Genomic DNA, 9,590 nt, shown 5'->3' on the forward strand with positions numbered 1-9,590 from the left:
TAGAAGGCCAGCTTAATGATCCCTTCATTCTTCCGCCATACACCCTTGATAGAGACCTGGACCTGTTTTCTGTACAGGATGTTACAAAGCAGATTAAAACCCTGGTGCCACTAAAAGCAGCTGGCCCGGACGGCCTCCCAGGAGATATTCTCCGAGCCTACTCAGAAGAATGGGGGGTACTGATCTCGGCCCTTCTTAATGCAATCATCAAGGGAGGTCCTGTCCCAGATTCCTGGAAAGGGGCCGTGGTAGTGCCTATTTTTAAAAAGGGTTGCAGGGACCTACCCGGGAACTATAGGCCCATAAGCCTAATAGACTCGAGTCAGAAACTGGCGGGGAAAGCTATTCTGGGGAGGATCTTACAATGGGTGGATGACAACCACATTCTATCTGACATGCAAGCCGGGTTTCGCTCAGGAACCGGAACTATAGAACAAGTGTTCAGGCTCATGGTATTGTACTGGAAGGTGGTGGAGCTAGGCAAAGGCAGTCTTTACCTGGCCTTTATAGATCTAAAGACTGCCTTTGACCTGGTTCCGAGGGAGGAACTCTGGAGGGTGTTGCACGGCCTAGGGATGCCCCCGTACATTCTAAACCTGCTTATTAAATTGCATAATGCCACCTATGCCCAGGTTAGATGGGGCCTAAATGGGGAAAAGACCGAAAAGATCAGGGTCGAGAGGGGAGTGCGGCAGGGCTGTGTTTTGGCTCCCACCCTATTTTCCCTCTACATCAATGGGGTGGTAGAGCACCTGCTCGGCGAACCAGCAGACACCCCCACCTTGGGAGGCGTAAAAATTCCAACATTGCTGTTCGCCGATGACACCCTCCTCATTTCAAAAACCCCCCAAGGACTCCAGAAACTCCTGAATCGCTTCCAGCACTTTTGCACCATCAGAGGACTCGTCATTAATGTGGACAAGACCAAGTATTTAGTCATGCACCCTCCTCGCAAGCTTGGCCGTCCCCCTGCTCTGAATTCAACCCCCCTTGAAAGAGTGGCAGAATTTGACTACCTGGGAATCCGTTTAAGTGATTCGATTAACTGGTCCGCCCACATCAATAAAATGATAATCGGCCATAAAAGGGTGGGGGGGGCCCTTCTCAAGGAGTACAGCAACTCAACCAAACATTGTGTTGCTCCATTAATTGACATCTATAAAGCCCGAGCCGTTTCCGCGTCACTTTACGGCAGTGGCGGCTGGTGACATTTGAAACTGGTGGGGCGTAAAAAGCTAATCACACTGCACCGTAGCGAGTGCGCGTAGCGAGCGCGCGTAGCGCGCGAGCCCGAACCCCCTAAGGAGGGTTCGGGGGGAATTCCCCCCGAGAAAATTTTGAACAAAGAGTGGACAAATGGTGCATTTTCAAGCAAATCTGTGAAAGCAGGAAGGTTAATAAAGCAATTGTGAAAGTGCAGTTATTACATTAATAAAGTGGTGTCATATAACATAGGTAGCTGCTTATTCATCTTCATCATAACCACAGAGCTTCATAATAGACTTTGAAACACATTGCATTGGTTAGTACCTCACAGATGCAACAAATACAAATTCAAAGGAAGACTGAAAACTGGTATTTTGTTGTTTTTGTCATTGCATCCAGATATATGATACAACAAGTAACATCATACTTACAAGAAGTCAGGACTACTGGCTTTGTCGATGGTTGTTAGTTGCAAAAGAAAAATAAGCAGCAACTGTGGCTTGTATATAACAATGAAAACGCTTCCACATAAAGCCCTGGTGACGGTTATTTTACAATTTCTAGAAGAAGCTAGTCTTACACTCCAAGTGTGGAAAAGGAATGGAGTAAGCAGTGAAAACAGCCAGTCCCACAAGTCACAGAAGGGGTCTGAGAGGTAAGGAGTAAACAAGAGGGCAAAAGAGTCAGGAAGGAAAGAAGAGCAGCGTGAGAAATGAGGGGGTGAAACATTAGGAGGCATTACCGAGGAGGAGGGAAGACGCTTTCCTTGGCATGACGGTGGGGGAAGGTATATGATGTTACTCTTTTTGAATGCGATCATTAAAATTATTATCGTTTAATCATGGGTGTTCTGCACATATGCTTTGCCTTTCCTGCTGACAACTGAGACTTCACTGCCCATTATCGGGCAGATAATATTTAAAGTGAGCTACAAATCTGGGTCTACCATTTTTACCAAGCTCGAAAATCAGAATTTGTTTCAGTAAGAAGACATGGAGAGTCACTGTCTCAATTACATCGGGTCAAGAAAAAGGTACATAAAGATAATGTCTGATGTAATCAAAAAATAGCTTTCACCTAGAAAAACAAACAATACTTCCAGGGATATTATATCACATCACTTCCTGTGATATTTGGCACCGTAAAGCTTCATGTTCATGGCATGTTACTACAACTTTCATAGGCAGAGATACAAATATGTACCTTTGCTTCCTTTAGATTATCAATTATATAACTGAGTAAGGTCAGGGAATTCATAAACCAGATGATCCTTTAAAAAAACTCAGTGACCCCCAGGGTGCATCCCGTAAATTGTAAAATGAAAAAGAAAAAGAGAATCTAGTTGCAAAATGAACAGCATTATTCCATGCAAATTCCACTGAGGCAATAACACCTTCCAATTACAGAGAGACAATTTAACATAACACTAGAGGTTCTGTTCCGAAATGTTGGTTTGCCCTTGGTCTGCGAGTTAAACCCCGATGAAAGTGCTTGTTCAATTGCCAGGCAAAAGGAATCTCCAAAGACTAGAAACATTTTGTTCGTCATGATCAGAAAAGATCTTAGTGGGAATATCATGCAAACAAACAATATAATGTAAAAAAACGTGTGTTTTCAAGTACTGTTTGAGAGAACCAGGTGAAATGAACCTTATTACTCAAGTATCAGCAGTTCTCTAATAACTGAACAACCTTCAGAACAAGGTAAATTGGTGACAAAATCAGTAGAAATGGCTTGCCAATGGTGAATGGCTATATTCTAGCATGTGGCTAGGTGGTTTTTTACTACATGGACTAGAACATTTACATTGGGAACCATTTCCGCCAACAGAACTGATTTGAAGAGGAAGCTGTAAAGACAGCTGAGTGAAGTCAGCTGTTGTAGGGTTTCACCTCACCTCATTAAAGAAGTCACCATCTCTCAGTCTCACCACCAAACAACACCTCTGGAAGTAACAGCAGAAAGGCAATTCAAAATCTGAAGGCAGTCCGCCATGTAAATTCTAGCACATACTGCAGATTAACACCTAGACCAGTAAACTCCACAGTCCTCGTGGGGGTGGGGGTCAACAAATGAGGGAAGGAAGCAGCCCCAACCTCCGAGGCAGAGCGGCAGGCAAGTGTGATTATTTGTTGAATTAATGTTTGTTGCTTGTTTGAAAATGTGGCAATGAGTGTTGTGAATGGATGTGTGTGAGTGAGTGAGTGCAGGTGTGTGAGTGAGTGTGTATTTGTGTGTGTCCTGTCCACCTTCTTCCGCCTAAAATGACTGGCCGCCACTGCGTGGTTATCAACACAATGTAGGAGGGGCGTGACAGGCCTCACAATGTGGGAGGGGGACGGGGCAAGCAACAATTCAAGAGAGTGGCAGGGGGGTGGGGCAATGAGCAATACGGGAAGGGGGCAGTGGGATGGGGCAAGGAACGATGAGTCAGAGCTGAGGCAATCAACATGTCGGGGTAGGGCAAGCAACAACATGAGCAGGGGTATGGACAAGTATTGTGAGGGGACTGGTGCAAGCGATAATGCAGGAGGGTGGTGGGGTTACCACTGACAGCAGGAGAAGGGCAGGAGGGTGCAAGCAACATACATGAGGGACAGTGAGATCTGGTGGGAGGAGGCCAGGAACAATGGACAGCGGAAGGAAGGTAGAGGGAGGCAAGCAGCATTACAGACAGGCAGTGAAAGCGCGAGCAGTGTAAGGATACTGAGCAAAAAAGTCAATCAATGGTTTGCAATAAGCAGACTCTACTCCACCCCTCCCCTCCTCCCATATAGGTCAACAAAATATCTTGCTATGCACATCTGATCCGATATCTAAAAAGCTGTATTCCAGCAATCAGAATAAATATTTCTGTCTAAGGTAAAACTGCTTTTCACAGAGGTAACTCTTAGTTATATCTCCGTTTTGATCACTGAAACAGAACTAGTTTGCATGCTGATTTGATTTGTTGTAACGGGGGCCTTCTGCCACTTAATTCCCAGACAGAACAATTTATTGATTGTTCAAAATGACACTCGCCCAATGTGCCTACAGTTTTCCTGAGCCCAGACTTACGGAAAGAGGATTCATTTTATGCAATAAGATACGAGAAAGCGATTAAGTGTCAAAGTGGTTTTAGCATCAGAAAATAGCTGCTCTTCTTATTTCCGGTTATTTTTTTATGCGCTGATCCCACCAGGATATTAATTGACATTTCCAGTGCGTGAAACACATGGTAATGGTCCGGCATCTCTGCAGCGTGATGCATTATTAGTTGGTGCAGTTGTGGTTTGTCTTACACTAATACACATCAATGTACTGAATTGTGTGAAACAAGAGACTTAACAAGCTATCCAAAACCTCATCTCAATACGGTGAGCCGAGAATACCTGCTGAGCCATGAATATTATAGTGCGGCTGTTTTCATATGTGCGCGCCTCTTGCAAAGCATAATATTTCCACCTGGACCCGAACCACTGCGTGTTGCACGAAAAGTCCGAAAAATATCAATTTCAGGTACAGCAGGTGCAGGGTTGTCGTTAACTTTGCCTGGAGAGCCGGTGACTGGATGTTGGCTCTTCGCATCTGACATGTTATAGTATATGACTAAACACGCCGTCCAACAGCGATTTGAGTACATTATTTGCATTTAACATAACGCTGCCATCGAAATGGTTTTGCGTGCTTGGGGGAATGAGAGACATTTTATCAAACTACTGGTGCTGTTTTGTGTCAGTTTCAGAAATGACAGCCGCTTTTCAGACGCGAAATAGGCCTCGATTGAGGCATTGTGTTCTAAGCATATTATTAAAAAGACTTGTGTTTGTATTTTTCAGGTCCATACCTGCACACAGGTCCGGTAGGATTAAAATTTCACAACTGACCTGAACGCTCCAATGACAGACTCGACGCCGGCGACTAGGTGAAGTGTGAGGCCTCAGACCAGACAGTCTCTGTCCCTCATGCGCACTTACTAGTATGATGAAACTTCTCTCTGTATTGTACTCGATCGATGACGTCTTCCCACCGACGCAGATTACAACAAGCACCAGGCGGTCCATCCGTTGTAGGCACAAACTGCGAGTCAGTCACGACGACGCACGAGTCACATGGTCCACTCTCCTTACCTTCGTGCTGATGATCTATTTTCACTATCCCTTCACTAGTTTTTTGCTGTTGTGTGGCAGCAGTGGTGCGCCACGCGCGGTGACATCACTGCAGCTTAGGGAAATGGCCAATCACAAACGACATGGCTGATTATAGCCATATGTGATTGGCCATATTGTGCGGCCCTCAGCCAACACCCACGCGCGGTCCCATCATGCTGCACCAGCCAATCCTGGCGCATTGTTATCAGCGCCACTGCGCCAGGATTGGCCTACGAGCAGGAGACTATCTGCCCTAAATGAGCCCGGGCCCCGGAGTCCTGCTATGTCTGTGTGTGCTAGAGAGAGGGAGGGGGAGGGAAGGGCTACACTGTGCGCATGCGCGGGGAAGTCAAAATATTGACGACTCCGGGTTTTAGCTTGCGCAGTGACTGCCTGCTGCCTGTCTGTGTGCTCACGCTGCCTGCCTGCCTGCCTGTCACTCTCTCTGCTGCAGCCCCGCCCCCCACGGCCCACTACCTTATGGATGCCCGATTCAGTCGGGCTGGTCCCGGAACGGTCGCGCGCAGTGCTCGGGTGCCTGAGTCAGTGCGCATTTATTTTAAAATAAGTTAACTTAATGATTGATTGGCAGTGCGGGTGCGGTCGTCCATGGGATAGTGGGGCAACGCCCCAACGCCCCCAATGGACGCACCGCCACTGCTTTACGGAGCTGAACTGTGGGGCCAAGGCAAATTGGACTCTCTGAGCAAGGCCGAGAACAAATTCATTAAAGATCTCCTTGCTATCCCGATGAGCACCCCGACAGTCCCGGTGCTAATGGATGTAGGCTGCAAAGCAATTGGGGATCAGGCACGCCTTCGCCCTCTCCTGCTTTGGGCTCGCCTGTGGAGGGTTCCGGAGTTAAAACCCTATGCTGACGGATTAGCAGAGGTGATGTGCTCTGTTGGTTGGCGGAAGATCAAATGGCTCGGGGACATTAATCAACTTCTAGGGGATCTAGGTTTGGAATCCTGTTGGCTTAGCCACTCCGCCCCCCCAAAGGACTCTTTAAAAAAACTATATTGGGAATGGGTCTCCACGAAGCTCACCAGCAACCAGCAGCACTGCAATGCCACTGCAGCTTTTTTGCTAACAAAAGATGTTGTTGCCTTTGAGCCCTACATGGACTTAATCACCATCGCCATGGACCGGTCTTTGTACATTAAATTCCGATTAGGAACTCTACCCCTTGCTGACCTTTGCTCCAGGTGGAATAAGTCCCAGTCAGCATCACGTTATTGTGCCTTATGCTCCGATAAACCAGAGACTGTGCCACATCTTTTATTCGAATGTCCGGACTATGTGCGCCCTAGATCTCGATGGCTCAAACCAATTTGCAGAGAATTGGGCACCCGCCAGCATACGGTCGCCCTCCGGATTTTATTAACCAATACAGCCCCCACTATTGTTTGTGCTGTTTCCAAGTTTTTAAAATGGGCTTGGTTGATTCGACTAAAAAGACTGTCCGTATCAATTTAATTTTGTCTTAGATAATTTATTCTAATCAATTGTGCTTTTATTCCTTTTATTCTTAATGTACAGTCACATTTTCGACATGCTGTTTTACTTTTCTATTTTCTGTAATGCTTTTATGATACATGCATATCGAAATAAAGCAATCAACCAACCGATTTGCTCAAACGCTCTGTCCATCATTCCCTTTTGTATCGCTTTGTTCGCCCTTAGTGTGGCAGGGTATGCTCAGACGTGGGTCCCTTGCTCACTTGGCTACTGGATTCAAGATAGCCTGGCTGATGAGGATTATGAATCCGAAACCGGTCCCAGGATGCTTGTTTCCGGTCCAGGGAAGTCATGGCTTGGCAGTTCGGGCTGGACTGTTCCCATAAGGCACAGGGTCAGATTGAGTTGCATATGGCCATGTCTGAACTGGGGTGGCTGAGTGAGCTAAAGAATGGTGATGGATTAAACCCAGATCAGTTGACTGGGGGTGAGTGTTTGATTTGCTCAAACGCTCTGTCCATCATTCCCTTTTGTATCGCTTTGTTCGCCCTAAGTGTGGCAGGGTATGCTCAGACGTGAGTCCCTTGCTCACTTGGCCACTGGATTCAAGATAGCCTGGCTGATGAGGATTATGAATCCGAAACCGGTCCCAGGATGCTTGTTTCCGGTCCAGGGAAGTCATGGCTTGGCAGTTCGGGCTGGACTGTTCCAATAAGGCACAGGGTCAGACTGATTTGCATATGGCCATGTCTGAACTGGGGTGGCTGAGTGGGCTAAAGAATGGTGATGGATTAAACCCAGATCAGTTGACTGGGGGTGAGTGTTTGATTTGCTCAAACGCTCTGTCCATCATTCCCTTTTGTATCGCTTTGTTCGCCCTAAGTGTGGCAGGGTATGCTCAGAAGTGAGTCCCTTGTTCACTTGGCCACTGGCTTCAAGATAGCCTGGCTGATGAGGATTATGAATCCGAAACCGGTCCCAGGATGCTTGTTTCCGGTCCAGGGAAGTCATGGCTTGGCAGTTCGGGCTGGACTGTTCCCATAAGGCACAGGGTCAGACTGATTTTCATATGGCCATGTCTGAACTGGGGTGGCTGAGTGAGCTAAAGAATGGTGATGGATTAAACCCAGATCAGTTGACTAGGGGTGAGTGTTTGATTTGCTCAAACGCTCTGTCCATCATTCCCTTTTGTATCGGCCAGTAGTATATTGTTTTGTAGGATTTCGTTTTGATAGCACTTCTTATCTGTGACAGGCCTGTGAAACGCTCCGATTCACAGTGCACTGCTGATGCACTTAAGAGTGCGAGTTCAGTAGTGGGTGAACTTGAGTTTCCCTACTTTATTTTTCCTTGCAATATTATATAGCGCAAACTCGACAACATGGCATGAGCACAATTTACATTACAGAAGAACACATTCATTTGTGGTAGGCACGAGGAGACAAAGCGATTTGCCTGGAATCACAGGATGTTGAGCTGATGCCGAGATTCAAACGTAGCTCCCCAGCTCTAAAGTTCGCAATTCTAGAACTTGTGGCGGGAGGTGTGTCTAAAAGTGTATGTCGGTGCTGGCCATCAATGAGAGAGACTTGTGCATTTTTCAAATCGGTGGTGAAAAAATATGAGTATGTTACTGGAGATGTGGGCCGCCGTGCCACCAATGTACTTACCGGGGAGGGTAAACACCCATTATTCTGCAACTTTCTTTCCGCATACCATCACCCCGCATACTTTCATTACGAAAGTACCATGACTCCGCAATGCCATTATAACGCATGGCATTACATTTTATATGCTTTTACCACGCATACATTTACAACGAAATTCGTTGTAAATGCATGAATGGTAAAAGCATGGTTTTTAAAAATGTTTGGATAAGGTAAGTATGGGTATAGGGGTATATGTTTTGGGGCACTGAGGTATATGTTTTGGGGTGTTTTTGTTATTTTGAGGGTTCAGATATAGTTTTGGGTTGTGGGGTACAGGGGTAGTTTTAGGGTTTAGGGATAGGTATGGGTTTTGAGGTACATGGGTATTTTTAGGGTTCAGGGCTAGGTTTGGGTTTTGGGGTATAGGGGTATTTTTTAGGGTTCAGGGGTAGGTTTGGGTTTTGGGGTACAGGGGTATTTTAAGGGTTCAGGGCTAGGTTTGGGTTTTGGGGTACAGGGGTATTTTTAGGGTTCAGGGCTAGGTTTGGGTTTTGGAGTACAGGGGTATTTTAAGGGTTCAGGGCTTGGTTTGGGTTTTGGGGTGTAGGGGTATTTTAGGGTTCAGGGGTAGGTTTGGGTTTTGGGGTACAGGGGCATTTTTAGGGTTCATGGCTAGGTTTGGGTTTTGGGGAACAGGGGTATTTTTAGGGTTCAGGGGTAGGTGTGGGTTTTGAGGTACAGGGGTATTTATAGGGTTCAGGGCTAGGTTTGGGTTTTGGGGTACAGGGGTATTTTTAGGGTTTAGGGATAGGTTTGGGTTTTGGGGTACAGGGTATATTCATAGGGTTAAGATGGGTTAGTGTTTAAGGGTGTTGGGGTATTTTAAGGAGTAAGGGTGGGTTATGATTATGGGGTGCAGGGGTATTCTAAGGGAGCAGGGTGGACACCCGGAGCTGGAATGTACAGAACCTGGGAAGAAAAAACAATGAAATATTGGGCACAACGCTCGCTTTTTTTTCCGTAATCCCGCGCCCCGCACACCCCCACGACCCCATCACACGCCCGCAGCACACGATATGAGACATGGCATGAAGGGCGGAACGTACCACACGCCCCCAGCGTTTGTCACGCCCCCAGCACAAGC

This window comes from Lissotriton helveticus, chromosome 7, assembly GCF_964261635.1.
Source record: "Lissotriton helveticus chromosome 7, aLisHel1.1, whole genome shotgun sequence".
Classification (NCBI taxonomy): Eukaryota; Metazoa; Chordata; class Amphibia; order Caudata; family Salamandridae; genus Lissotriton; species Lissotriton helveticus.